The sequence below is a fragment of the Pinus tabuliformis genome, chromosome X (genome assembly GCF_031772625.1).
Source record: "Pinus tabuliformis cultivar Carrire ecotype Pingquan chromosome X, CPIR1, whole genome shotgun sequence".
In the NCBI taxonomy this organism is placed as follows: Eukaryota; Viridiplantae; Streptophyta; class Pinopsida; order Pinales; family Pinaceae; genus Pinus; species Pinus tabuliformis.
The window spans coordinates 942,057,526-942,073,907 of record NC_142308.1 but is presented as its reverse complement, the minus strand read 5'-3'; positions in this window follow the sequence as shown (position 1 = coordinate 942,073,907).

Genomic DNA, 16,382 nt, shown 5'->3' with positions numbered 1-16,382 from the left:
ACTTGATTAGATTCTTGTTTCAATTGATTATTATAATGTTATTATCATCAAATAACTAACAAACTCATGTTCCGGATTATCCACAGTTTCCAGTTCAGTCTGTCGACGTTTCAAACCCCAACGGGGGTCCATCATCAGGACAATTCTGAAAGAAAGAAATGAATGAAAGATGATGAGAGAAGGAGCTAGGCACCTGGATATAAATACACAACGGAACCCTAAAATGATAGCCGACACATGATTTTACATTTTTATTATTATTTCTTGTTATTTATTTATAATTGTTATTATTATAATTAATTATAATATTAATTAAAATGATATAATTACTTAAAATTCAATTTAATGAATAGATTAATAAAATTAATCAAGTTAATTATTTTATTTCTACTTTTATTTCAGATTAAACTACCCTTTTTTTTTTTTTTTTTTTTTTTTTTTTTTATTAATACCTTATTCCCCTATTCTTATTAATCCTATTTTATTTAAATTAATATTTTTAATTAAGCCTTATTATATTATATTAATTAATTACATTAATTATAAATTAATTAATTTTATACCTTATTCCCTTATTTTATTTTCCTTTTATTAATCATATTTTATTAATATTTTTATATAATTTAATTAAGCCCCTAATTTAATTTAATTTAATTAATATAGTTGATTAAATTAAATTAATATAATTAATTAAATTAAATTAAATTGAATGATTAGCGAGGATTAATTAATTAATTAATAAATAAACCTTCTGACTGGGAGGTCTATTGATCTTGAGCTTCCACGGGCTTCGAGGGGTTTATTCGTCTGATCAGGGGAAACCAGTTTCCACTGATTTCACTTCCATTGTCCCTGTTGAGGTTCTGCGGGAATTTTATAATTTCAATAGCCTCTCTGATTTTTCTTTTATGATAATTGTCCTCCCTTGCAATTACCTTGGCGTCTTCCAAACACATATGATGTTTGGTCTTGGAGGAGTGTTCTGCAAGGGCCGACGTACGAGATCTATCATTCCTTATGTCAGCTGCGTGTTCTTTAAGCCTTGTTTTCAGAGATCGACCTGTTTCCCCAATATAACTCTTACCACATGAGCAATCGATCTTATATACTCCTTTGAGTTGTTGACGATCGATGTTATCCTTAACTGACCTCATCATCTGCCTTATCGTTCCACATGTTGTAAATTGAGTATCAATGTTTTTCTTTTTTAATATTTTAGCAATCCTGTCGGTAACCCCTTGGATGTATGGAAGGTAAACCCTCCCCTGATTTTCTTTGTCCTCAGGGGTATGCTTAGAGAGGGCCCTGTCTTGAGCCCTTTTTATAGCCTTCTTGATACTCCATTCCTTGTACCCAATGTTTCTGAAGACAGAGGTTAAGTGTTCAATCTCCTCCTTTAGGTGATCAGGGTCAGAAATCCTGAAAGCTCTGACAGCAAGGGTGTTTAAAACGCCAAATTTCTGGGATGGATGATGGTAAGAGTCAGCATGAAGATAGCTATCCGTGTGAGTTTTCTTCCTATAGACCTGGTGTCCCAAGGTTCCATCCTCCCTTCTACTGATCAGGACATCTAGAAAGGGGATCTTACCATTCTCTTCAAGCTCCATAGTAAATTTGATTTCAGAGGATAAGGAGTTGAGATGATTGAAGAATTTCTCAAGCTCTGCCTTACCATGAGTCCAATTCAGGTTGGTGTCATCGACGAATCTTTTCCACCATGCTGGTTTTAAGTGGAATGAGTCAAGGGCTTTTCTCTCAAAGTACTCCATGTATAGGTTAGCGACAATAGGTGAGAGTGGGGAACCCATGGCAACTCCTGAAATTTGTTCATAATAGTGATCTTGAAAACTGAAAAAAGTGGACCGTAAACAGATTTCCGCAAGTTTTGCTGTTTGAGGATCGGTGGCCATCTTTATAACATGCACAGCTTCATCAAGGGGAATCTTTGTAAACAATGATACGACATCAAAGCTTACTAGAATATCATCTTTATCCACCTTTTTATCCTTAATAAGTTTTACAAAATCTGTTGAGTCTTTTATGAAGGAGTCTGTGTTACCAACCAGAGGTTTTAGGATCTTGGCTACATACTTGGCTAATTCATATGTAGGGGAACCAATAGTGTTAACAATTGGTCTAAGAGGGACCCCTTCTTTATGGATTTTTGGTAATCCATAGATTCTAGGAATAACCTCACAGGTGGGAATCAACCTTGAAAACCAACACAACTAACAAACTATGAATAACAATGAGACAAGAGGACACAAGATATAGGCTATAATTCAAGGCCGAAACCTCTCCTCTTAAGAGGAAAACCCACAAGAACTCCTCTTCTTATAGAAATTCAAATGACGAATTTGAAGACCTAAGACCCTTTTCAAAGACGCCTCCAAGGCCAAGTTAATCCTTCCTCAATGAAATTTCCTTCCTGTAACTTCTTTTAGCAACTTTGACCAAAGAAACTTCGACCCCAACTGTTTTTGCAACTTCAACCCCAACAGTTTCTTCAATAACTTTGACTACTGCAGAAACCCTATCTCTTGCATGTGTGGTGATTTATTCTTTCTCCTTCACTTAGGGATCTTCTTATTCCTTAGTAATTTGACTTGCAAATAAATACCTAATTTTGGCCTTTCAATGTGACTATGAATTTCGGTCTAGGTGTAGCAAGATGATACCCTAGATCTCACACGTGTGAAGAGAACTAGTTGAAAAATAGATCCAAAATTTCATTTTTCTTCTTCTAACTTCTTTTCCTCTATTTCACTCTTCCTTTGGTCTTCTTCCTTGCCTTGATAACACTTCCTGAAATTTGAATGGATGTCCTTCAAATGAGGTCTACGTCTCTTATATATAGGCTTCTTAGGAGGTTGAATTGTTGTCCATGAGGCCGAATTGATCTTTGCTTGTTGACAAGGTCTTGGAGAGTCTATACGATGCTTTTGAATTTACATAAATTTTCTTTACAAGATACAACATGCACAAAAGGGTCTTCCATATATGACAATGACTCAAATGATTTGTTGACTAAATGATAAGCCCCAGAAGCACTCAATGGGTGCTTGAACTAAAAATAAATTTACCTTGAGCATGAAACCCATGCCTCAAGTATGATAATAATAAATTTATTTTTCTCTTTACATCAAATACATAAAATCATGATTACATATGTCATTATGAAGACTAAACCTAGTTACATATTTCAACACTCCCTCTTAACTAGGGAGGTATTCATAATTTATATAAGGTACTTGGACATTCTCATACTGAAGAATTATGATAAGAAGAGTCAGATTGGTAAGCCATTTCATAATTTATTGTTTCAACTTATCTTATTGTATCTCATCATACCAACCAACATTGTCACGTAGTCTCTATCTCTCCATAAGATAGGAGCACAATGTTGGTTAGACAATGACTAATAGACACCATCATCATTGTTTCTAAAGGTACATACCCCATCCGGATGACATCATCTTTCTAGGAGGGGCTTCAGTGTTAATAACGAAGAGATTCAAGTCTAATTTGGAAAAGTTTCTGAAAGCTTCTGGGGGAGCAACAAATGACAATAAAAGCCACATTTTCTCTTGGAACACATCTACTATGAAAGTCAAGAAGATTGAAGAAGTTATGGGGTTCAAGATAGTTCGATACTGGAAGGAATTCAAGCATTTTTGTATCAAAATTTACTTAAGGAGAACATCTCCCAAAACATGGCAGGGAATTTTGGATAAGATCAAAACAAATTAGTGAATTGGGGTGTGTCTTGGACCAATAATGTCGGAAGGACCACTATGGTGAAAGTGGTCTTATGAAGTTATCCCACTATATCAATTTTCCACTCTTTTGGCCCCAAAGTATGTTATGTAGTAGCTTGGAGCCTACATAAGGAAATTTATGTTGGAAGGAGGGAAGCAAGAAACCGGGAAATTTCATCTTGTGAATTGGAAGACTTTCATAGAACCAAAGCCACATGGGGGGCTTCTAATACAAGACCTATCTCTGGTCAATACTACAATGGGTGCCAAGCTATATTTGAAGTTAAATTCTCAGCTATATCAATGGTGGGTGAAAGTATTGCAAGCCAAATACATGCAATAGCGTAATGGGGGAGAAAACGTCAATGCTCCAATCCAAGGATCTCCCAACTGGAAGCTCCTTCAATCATATTCTTCCCTCATTGCTGACAATCTATGCAGAATATTTGGGAATAGACACAAGATCAACATATGGACAGACTTGATTTTGGATCACCCACCTTTTTTATTGTACTCCTCCATCACTCCTCTGAAGTATCACCTACTTCGGGCTAGAGTCATGTCCCTGGATCAAATCTCTTGCTTGGATGGACAGGACCTCTAGAATGGATGGAAGTTTAATGATATCCTCACTCATCTAACTCTGACTTTGGATATCCTAAAAATTAAATTGAGCGGGTGTGCCCCTCTCGTGCAAACTGCATCATATCTATGGCGGTGGAAGAACTCCTCATATTTTGTAACTGAAGGATACACCCTCCTCCTTTTCAATGCCCAAATTCCTCTGAAATCATTGGCTTGGAATAAACTTTGGAAGCCGAATGCAATACCCAAGGTCAATTTCTTTTGTTGGCTTCTCCTCCACAAAAAAATCCTCACTGCTAAGAATTTGAAAAGAAGGGGAATAGAAGGCCCTTCTAGGTGCCCCCCTGTGAGAAACCTGAAGCAAATGTCTCTCATCTATTTCTCTCTTGTCCTCACTCTCAAGCTGTCTAGTCCTCGGCCTTGGGTCCCCTCTTCCTCCATTAGAGAACTTTTGAGGTCCAAAATGGGCCTCCTAAAAAAATGTACAACCAAAATAAAATTTATAAGAACCAATAGGATTCAATATGATGATGTCAACCATGGGGGATGATTCACCATTTTTGGGGTACAAAAATAAAAAGATTAAAAAATAATAAAATAATAAAACTATTTTTTCAACTTATCTCCCCAAGGTTTTAGTCAAGTTTTGAGTGGGAGTACTCATTGGATGCAAAATTTAATTCCTCATCCAAGGAGTACCCATGTTGCATACTTTCGATGGACCTTGCTACACAAAAAATGAGAAATACATGAAAAATGTGATTGCAATCATGTTTTTCATGTATTTCTATTTTTTCGTGTAGCAGGGTCCATTAAAAGTATGCAAAATGGGTACTCCTTGGATGAGGAATCAAATTCTGCATCCAAAGAGTGTTCCCGCTCGAAATTTAAGTAAATCCATAGGAAGATAAGTTGAAAACATGAGTTTAAAAGGTAGTTCTTTTCTTTTTACCCTCTAAAATTTGATGATGTAATCTAATCTTATTTTATTATTTCCACTATTATTTTATAATTTCCTTAGGAGGCCCATTTGAGACCTCAAACTTCCCCTAATGTAGAATTCATTGGCGCTATGATATTAATCCTTTCTTCGCTTCTTAACACGAGAATTATTTGGGATCCCTTCAGGAAAAAAAGAAGAAGCTCTTTTAAGGAATCTTGGATTTCTCTCCCTAAATATGTTTGTTGGAAAATTTGGTCGTCGAGAAAAGAAGCAATCTTCAAATCCTCATGGCCTCTAGCTAGGATATCTTCCTTCAAATCTCTCTCCTTTCGCTTTGAGTTTAACCCCCCCTCTCTAGATCCCTCTCTCGACCTAGAAGAATTGTGATGCCTTGATCCATGAATCTCGCCCCATTCAAATCCTCTCCATCTAAACCATCCAAAATCTCACCGTAATTGGATTCTCCCTCTACCTCCTGATAGTTTTTTTGAATGGAATCAGAAATCTCAATCTTGGATTCTTCAGTTCGATGGAGCCTTAAAAAGAAACCCAAGGGTGGAAAGAGGGGGAGGGATTCTCTGCAATCCCGAAGGAATAATAGTTGACAAATATGCTTGGGGATTAGGAAGAAAGTATAATAATGAAGCATAGGTTTATGGTATTTACCTAGGGCTCCTCTTAGCCCAGAAGAGGGGGATTTGAGACATCACAATCCTAGGAGATTATTTTCATGTCTAAGGCATTTATATACAAGCTCCATTGCTCACGATAACAAAATAAAACATATGTTACAACGAGCTCAAGGTATCCTCCTCTCATTCGTTAGCTCTTAGAATTTTCATATCTTAAGGAACCTAAATTTAGAGGTAGATATATTGGCAAACAAGGCTTACTACATGAAATAAGGACAAACAAAAATCAATGGTGTTGATGGTTTCTCTCCCATCCCCTAACTAGTTATCATGAAGACCCTCTTTATCAACCCCCCTTCTAGACCCAACCCTAAAAGGAATCATAAAAAATTTACCCCTATCCAAGGGAAATTTTAAGAACCACCCTAAATTTATATGTATAATAAATGGGCGAATCCCCATGATACATAGGAAAAATGGAAGGCGATTTTATCAATAATATAATATGTATATATAATTTTTTTGGCGAATCTCTCACCATATTATATTATCTTGTAAAGTCATGGCGAATCTTTCACTGAATTATAAAATCTTGTAAGATCTTGGCAAATCTTTCACTGAATAATAAAACATTGTGAAGTCTTGGTGAATGTTTTGTTAAAGTATGAAACCATATATGATAATAGGAAAACCTATTCATTAAACTGCAATATACTAACATACATGTTTGGAAAAAAGAAACATAATTTTCTCTTCCTACAAACAATGTTGCAAGTTTCAGTGGTCGTGTTTGTCAAGGTTCTTACTATACATTCTTTCATATCTTTCTATTAGTTTTGATAATATTCCACAACAAAGTTCTTATAGGTGTTGATCTTGACCACCAATTCTGTCAGGGTAGGAGGGATTAATCTTTTCTCTACCACTTTTGTCAAGCTACCAAATTTCTTTCTTATTCCATAGACTCCAACTGCGAGATAAAAAAACGCATCAAGTTTGTTTACCCCAACACGCCAACAAGTAGCAAGCCCCAACTATATAATATAAGAAAGTAGTAGGTATCCCAAAGCACTGAAGGGGATCTAATGGAAAGAAGTGACCATTTTCAGAAGCCTTCCAATCAATATATAAATATATAAATGTAGATTTATTATTATTTTAATTGTAAATCTTCAATTAAATAATAAAATTTAATTACGTCTCTCCCAATCTAAATTTCTTATTAGCATAATTCACGACCTTCATAAGTCTTGCATTTTTTAAGAGCATTGTAACATGTGGATTAATTTCCTTTTTGGTGCACAATCTCCGCGTTTTACGACAATATACTGCAGTGGCCCAACCCCTACAGATCATTACGACAAACTAAGAATAACAAAGAAGATGAAAGTTTGTACAAACTAGCATATTTTTCAAACAATTAATCCAACATCAGTACCTTAACTTTTTCATGAAGATATCATATTGAGAACGTTTGAAAAATGGTGGGAAATCTGGGCAGCGACTATCTCTCTTTGCGAGGGTGATGCGGAAAGAGAGATAAGATTTCACTATTTTGTTTTTTTTTGTTAAATCAGAAAAACCAATATTAATGGAGATATTGGTATTTTTTACTAAATTTTGTGAAGTGACTAAATGTAGCTTTAACCATTCACCTTAAGATGTTTTTTACAATATAATTTCGTAAGTCTATTTAATATCTTCATTATCATAAAACCCAACCTATATCCATCTTAACTCCACATCTGCCGCTCTTAGAGGGATGAAATCTATTTATCCCTATCCCTCTCAACACTTGGTAGACCCAGAATTAAAATGGATCTAAGCTCATAGAATTCCCCTCTAAATAGTCTATGCTCACATGAATACCATGGTATTACCATGGGTTATCATAAACCTGGAGCTTAAAAACTACTATTAGTAATTTATAAAAATTAATAAAATTAATAATTGATTTTTTTATTTTTTTTTTCAACCAAGTTAAAATGTTTAAGTGACATTAAATTACAAGATTCATTTTTACTCTTGATCTACCAAGCCCCCAGAGGGATCAAATATTTTTTCACTCTATGCTAGTTTGCATATCACGATATTTGATCCCTCTCTGCGCTTAGTAGATCCAGATTAAAGATGGATCTATGCTGGTTTTACCCCCCCCTTTAAATAGGATACATTCCATGTGAATACCATGGGTCAATACCATGTGCCATCTTTATTTTTATTAATATTATGGTTAATAATATTTTTTTGCATGGTATTGATAATAACTTGGCCCATGGTATTTGGCCCATAGTGTTTGGCCCATAGGCTTCACCTAAATATAACACATTTTTTGAGTGTTCGACTACATTCCATGCGAATACCGTGGGTCAATACCATGTGCCATCTTAATTTTTATTAATATTAGGGTTAATAATGTTTTTTTGCATGGTATTAATAATAATTTGGCCCATGGTATTTGGCCCATAGTGTTTGGCCCATAGGCTTCACCTAAATATAACACATTTTTTTAGTGTTCGTAGGTGTTCGTAAATATAAGGTGACTTATGGAGTAAATATAAAAAAATGTTTTATTTATTTACCATACCTCTCGTTTATTTATATTTTTATTTGGCCCATAGGATTCACTTAAATAAAACCTTTTTTTTTTAGCCTTCTTAAATAGAAAGATGGTTAAGGACTAAATATAAAAAGAGGTTTTATTTATTTACCATACCTCCAGTTTATTTATATTTTTATTTATTTACCATACATTTGAAGTAAGTATAAAAACACATTTTATTTATTTACCATACCTCCACTTTATTTATATCTTTATTTATTTACACCCTTGGGTGTCCTTAAATATAAGGTGACTTATAGAGTAAATATAAAAAATGTTTTATTTATTTACCATACTTCTCGTTTATTTATATTTTTATTAATTTACCATACCTCTTTTATAAATATGGTATTTGGCCCATAGGATTCACTTAAATAAAACCTCTTTTTTGAGCCTTCTTAAATAGAAAGAGGGTCATGGACTAAATATATAAAAAAAAAAATGTTTTATTTATTTACCATACTTATTGTTTATTTATATTTTTATTTATTTATCATACCTCCACTTTATTTATAGTTTTATTTATTGGGATCAAATACAACCTCCCAAACAAGAAAATGGGCGATTGCAAATGAATTTAACATTGCAAACCAGAAAATCATGTGATTGTAATGGAATATAACCTCCCAAACCAGGCGAATCGGGTCAAATGAGTCTTTTCATAGTTTATCTGCACCTTTTGTTTGGGCTAAAATGAAAAAAATAATTATTTTTTAAATAAAAGTTGGGCTAAATATATGAAATGGGTGTTTTATAAAAATTTCGCCCCTCTAAAATGAAAAACCCCTTAAATTTCGCCCTTGGGCTAAAATTCGCCCCTGAAATTTACCATGCCCTTATCCCCACTATGAATTCCCCTTACCCCTTTATCCCTATGATCTGTATCTCTATGACACTGACCCATAGTACCTCCCCTCTCAAATGTATGATGATGCCCTCCCTCTTCACCATGACGTGAGGTGCTCTCGGCAACCCCCACGTGACATTCTCCAAGAAGGATCTACAAATACGTGTGGGGAAATTCTTGTCCTCCCCACCGATCAAGGTTCATCCCAAGCATCTTCAATGGCTCCTCATGTAAACTCCCTTAACTGGCGAGCTGCATTTACTCCCTTTGGATCAGATTAGACTACCCAATCGTTTGAGATTCACGATGCATGAGGAGGAAGTCCCCTCACTATACAAAATGATGATGGAGCCACCTTGGGATCCTAGTGGCTCAGATTCCACTCTTCATCACTGCACGAGGCATCTATATGGTAAATTTTATAAATCACCTTGGGGTTGTTCAAATTATTCCATTCTATTGAATGTTAACAGGTCAGGTCAAAATATAGCAAGGATATGGCTTCACTCTCTCTATGCTGTGAATAAAAAATGTTTTATTTATTTACCATACTTCTCGTTTATTTATATTTTTATTAATTTACCATACCTGTTTTATAAATATGGTATTTGGCCCGTAGGATTCACTTAAATAAAACCTCCTTTTTTAGCCTTCTTAAATAGAAAGAGGGTTATGGACTAAATATAAAAAAAAATAATAATAAAAAAATGTTTTATTTATTTACCATACTTCTCATTTATTTATATTTTTATTTATTTACCATACCTCCACTTTATTTATAGTTTTATTTATTGGGACCAAATACAACCTCCCAAGCCAGATAATGGGTGATTGTAAAGGAATTCAACATTGCAAAGCAGAAAATCGCGTGATTGTAATGGAATATAACCTCCCAAACTAGGGGAATCGGGTCAAATGAGTCTTTTCATAGTTTATCCGCACCTTTTGTTTGGGATAAAATGAAAAAAATAATTATTTTTTAAATAAAAGTTGGGCTAAATATATGAAATGGGTGTTTTATAAAAATTTCGCCCCTCTAAAATGAAAAACCCCTTAAATTTTGCCCTTGGGCTAAAATTCACCCCTAAAATTTACCATGCCCTTATCCCCACTATGAATTCCCCTTACCCCTTCGTCCCTCTGATTTGTATCTCTATGACATTGACCCATAGTACCTCCCCTCTCAAACGTATGATGATGCCCTCCCTCTTCACCATGACGTGAGGCGTTCTCAGCAACCCCCATGTGACATTCTCTAGGAAGGATCTACAAATAAGTGTGGGCAAATTCTTGTCCTCCCCACCGATCAAGGTTCATCCTAGGCATATTCAATGGCTCCTCATGTAAACTCCCTTAACTGGCGAGCAACATTTACTCCCTTTGGATCAAATTAGACTGCCCAATCATTTGAGATTCATGATGCATGAGGAGGAAGTCCCCTCACTATACAAAATGATGATGGAGCCACCTTGGGATCCTAGTGGCTCAGATTCCACTCTTCATCACTGCATGAAGCATCTATATGGTAAATTTTATAAATCACCTTGGGGTTCTTCAAATTATTCCATTCTATTGAATGTTAACAGGTTAGGTCAAAATATATCAAGGATATGGCTTCACTCTCTCTATGTTGTGAATCTGGGTGTGTCTCCGATTAGAGAAAATTACTTGTCAGTTCTTGCTTGTGCCTCTCTTTTGGGGATCATTCGCTCAGTTCAAAGAATTTCGCGAGTTGAAGCCAAACTGGTAGAACCTGAAACACCTTGGGGTCATTTCAATTTTTCCATCCAAGTGGTTTCTCACCAATCTCATTTTAGCGTAGTTCTACGGTTTGGTATTGGTGGTGCCTTCCATCATCGGAAAATTGGATCCATGAAGAGGAACTCGTTAGGGAAAGAGCATTCCTGCATTACTTTCAGGGGACCAAAAAAGATCCTCTACCACCCCTTTTGTGTTTTCATCTCATTTCTGCGGTGTCCTTTCTCCATGGCTTTTGGTTCTTGCGGTCATCGTTGAGCATGCTCGAGTTGGGTGGTGAGAAGCAACTTCAAAATTTTGGCCATGGACAGGACATATTCATACTCTGCATCCCTAGTTCCCCCGTTTTATGACCAATGTGTTAGCGAGCATGCAGAGTTGAGAGCTTAAATATTTGACCTTCAGGTTTTGTTGCATCGACAAAACGAGGCTGCCAACAAAAAATGGATATTATAGAAGCTAAGCGCAATCAAATAGCTCATTCGAAGGATGTGTTCAAGGCACTCTAAATCATGATAGAGGACCTCCAATTGCATATGGCTAAGTTGAGTACCCCTCCAAAAGAAACGAGCCCAGGCTTGGACTTAAATCACCCAACATATCTTGATGTCTAATTTGCAATTGTAATGGCTAGTTTTTAATGCATATTTATTCTCTCACTATTTTTTCGGGTTTATACTAGTGGCATAATAAGAATATTTTCACTTTTGTAATTAGTAGTGACAATTGGGAATGGCTTGGTTGTATGCAATTGTTGAAATTGAAGCCCATTGATGTAGATAAACTGTAAATCCCCCAAGTATTTACCACATCCAAGCGCAATTTTTTAGAAAAGTACTCATTGTTGTTAAAAGAAAAAAATGGCCTTTCAATGTGACTATGAATTTCGGTCTAGGTGAAGCAATATGATACCCTAGATTTCGCACCTGTGAAGAGAAATATCCCAAAAGCATATCCAAAATTTCGTTTTTTCTTCTGCTAGTTTCTTTTCCTCTATTTCACTCTTCTTCTGGTCTTCTTCCTTGCTTTGATCGAACTTCATGAGAGCTGAATGGATGTACTTCAAGTAAGGTCGATGTCTCTTATATATAGGCTTCTTAGGAGGTCGAATTGTTATCCATGAGGCCAACTTTCCTATGCTTGTAGGGTGACTTGATCTTTGCTTGTTGACAAGGTCTTGGAGGGTCTATATGACACTTTTGACATTATGTAAATTTTCTTTAGAAGATACAACATGCCCAAAAGGTTATTCCATACATGAAAATGACTCAAATGACTTGTTGACTCAATGGCAAGCCTTAGAAGCACTCAATGGGTGATTGAACTATAAATTAATTTACTTTCAACATGAAACCCATGCCTCAAGAATGAAAATAATAAATTTCTTTTTCTCTTTACATCAAATACATAAAATTGTGATTACATATGTCATTATGAAGACTGAACCTAGTTACATATGTCAACACATCCCACCATTTGGGCTTCCAGTTATTTTTTTGGACTTTGTTGTTCTGCAAATGCTTTGGGCAGCTTTTTATTACATGCCCTATTTCATAATATGCTTGACATCAAAAGGAAACATTTTCATAATCTAGCTATTGAACCCATATATTTTTTGGAGCTATCATATCAATCTCAGTAGGAAAACCCTTGTTGAAATCCATCTCAACACATATTCAAGCATAAGTGGTTTTATAAAAATTAACAAATTCTAGGTTGCTACAATAAAACGTTCATAATGCATTAACAATGAAAGATAACGATGGAAGGTTCCAAAGATGAAGGGTCGGGAGCCTTGCCAAAACAAGAGTCATGGAGATTGATATCATAACCGGATCAAAGCTAGGAGACCAAGGCTACATGAAAAGGCCAACATTGCCCAAAAACTAAGGCCTAATTTCACAATTATTTTGCGTATCCTAATATTATCAAAAACCACAACAAAAAAACCAAGCCAAAGGGTAAATATTCAGATCATTAGTCAAGAGTGGTTTCCATGTATCATACCACTTGTAGAAACATTTTAGTCACGTCAAAAACCCATTAAATTTGCAGACCACACCCTATTCTGAAAATAATTTTTCAGCGTTGGAGGCATCCCCTTTTAAAGGACAATCAAAAGAACAAATATGAATTTCAGCATGGCATTGTACCAAAACGAGGCTTGAATTGCCATTTCTTCAATAGATTTCTTTTCTGAATCGCTAAAACTCACCATTGATCGGAGAGCTGCAAAAACCCTGTAATAACAACAATTTTCATTCTAATACTAATATAACATTATTAATTGTATTAATATTAATACTTCTTTTCATTAATATTTTTTCATATATATATTAAGTTAAGGGAATTTTCTCCAAAAGTCAAAATGCATCACTGAAAACCATTGCTCAAAAGATGTTGGCCCCACTCTACCATACTGAAAACTAGATTTGTTGGTCGGTATATGGTAATTCTAAGTTTTTACAAAAGACCACAAATAACAACTAAACATAAAAGACTACGCAACCAAAAAGTAATTTGTTGACAAAAATCCACAACATGGTATCCATGTTAAGAGTCCGACGATGTAGCTAGAGTCAGGTCCTTTGCGCTCATACTTGGAGCCATTGAGGGATTAAACTCACATAGAATGTGTTTCTCCATGTGAGCTACTTGAGCTTCCAACCTATCCAGACAAACTTGCATTTTCCACTGGTTCCGTTCAATGTTGTTTTGAAACGAGATGGTGTCATTCTTGTCCTCATTCCCATCCTTTAACACTCATCCCAACAGAGTTTTTAATTGCCAATGGAGAGTAATAACATGCATGTACTAGTTCCTCCTTCCCTTAGTGTGGCCAAGGTTGAGGATCTAGTGAGAAACTTCATCTAGTAGTTATGAGTATGAGTAAACCTGTCTATCTTGATGAACATGTCACTCTAGTCATTGGATCTCCTGTTGTACACTATGAGAGGTTATAAAGTTTAGCATGCCCCACCTCCTAAGCCTGCATCTTGACATGTGACTAACATTGTTGGCCACAAACCCCATCCCTACGACGGTCGTGCTTGCATTGATGGGGCATTTTAACCCCCATAAATATTGAAGCAACACAATACCAAAAATAAAAACTCCACCAACACCTGGTAGTAACCCCAAGGAGGAACTAACACTAACTAAGCCAAAATGCCATTGCCTGATATCTCATCGATTGAGCTTTGCCCGCCATCCAATGCAACCAATTTGTTTCCAAGTGTAGTCTTCAGCCATGTAGGTGTGACAATCTTATCTTCTTCCTTGAGATTATCATCGTCTCCTTCCTCCTAAAGAAATAAGGCACTATACCTACTAAAAAACACAGACGTGACATGAATTATGGCATGCTTGTTTCATTCCAAAAGTTTCCAACTCACTACCCAATTCTTTGGTTGCCCAGCTTCGCATCTCAAGGATGTTGAACTCTGAAGGGGATGCAAGAGTCCCACTAGCAATAAGGGAATTATATTCTCTGAGCACAAAATCCCTCTCCATTGCAAAGAAGCTACAAGAGAACTCTCCAAAATATGGCTATCCATGTGTTCGTTAAAAGTGCATTGGGATGTTTCATACATAAGGGTAGCAAACCATACCACCCCTCTTTAATTGCCTATAAAATTAATGGGAAGGTGAGCACCCACTCATTTGTCTCATGTATATCCATTTATCAATGATTTTTTTTTAAATATTATTAATAATATTAATATTTTTTTTAATTTGGAAATATTATTTATATATATTTTTATTTTTAATTATTAACTATTTAGAAAATTTGATTAGAAAATGTAGCTAATTTTCATAAAACATATATAAACAAAAACAATTAAACATGAAAATTAACATGAATAAAAATTAAAATGGAAAAGCAAAGATAGCTAACCTATTATCCGTCATAAAATAAAGTATTAATTGAACGCTCAATTCTCTTACCATCTTACACATATAAAATTATAAGTAACCATTTATACATGTATCAATCTCACATGGAAAAAAGTTGTTAGTCCTTGTCAAAGGATTTAGTGTGTTGATATTCTATTATTTGTCCATAACATTTAATAAATTTTAGGCTATTTTAAAATTTTATGTATAATTTATAATTTTTTTTAGCTGATATTATAGTAATTTATATTTATTTTATTTTATACTTGTTTATAGTAGGTTATAGTGTAATTATCGTTAAAATGTTTGATTTAAAATGATTTTATAAAGTATATTAAAATTTCGAAAAAAATAATTATTAAATTCAATAGGTTGATTTTTTTTTAAATTAATGAAATTTGATTTTTTTATTAGTTTTTATTAAAATAAAAATAAAAAAATCTATTAAACTGAATGTTTTGAAAATAAAAAATAATTTATAAAATTTGAATTTTTATTTTTTTATTGGTTTATATAGATGAAATGACTAATTTTATGGGGTTATAAATATAATTTGTAAAAAATAAAATTTATTTTAAAAATAAAAAATATTATATATGCTATATTAGTACACACATCAAATCTTAATATTAATAAAAATTTCATTATTTATGAAAATTTAGTCTAAGTGTGTTGTTTGATTTTTAACTAATGTGTAACTTTTAAGAATAATTTATAAATTTTGCTAAGTGTTTGAAAAATTTTAACAATCACATTTTATTTTATGATATTCTTTTATATATATATATATATTATTTTAAATGTGTAATTACTTTATATATAGATTCACTTTTATATATAATATTAATATATATAATTTACTTAATATAGGAAAAATTAAAATTATTATGTCAGTATTTAATAAAATATTCCTAAGTTATAATGGGAAATCTTTAATAAAATCTATTTTAAGCCTTACTAATAGGACTCCAATACTATTACAACAACTACAAAAAAATCCACCAAACACATTTGTAATTTTCTATCACTTCCTATATTAATATAAAAATATTTTTGAAAATGCAATCTAAGTTCTTTCTCTAAACTCTTGTCACATTTGGGTCTCTTCCTACATTAATACAACTTCTTTAGATAAATGATCAACATTTGAGTTGAATTTTATATATATATCTTCCTCTAAACTCTGGATGCATTTGAGTCCTTTTCTACATTAATACAACTTCTTTAGATAGATGATCAATATTTGAGTTGAATTTTATATATATATATATATTTCTTCCTCTAAATTCTTACTGTATTTGAGTCCTTTTCTACACTAATACAACTTCTTTAGATAGATGATCAACCTTTGAGTTGAATT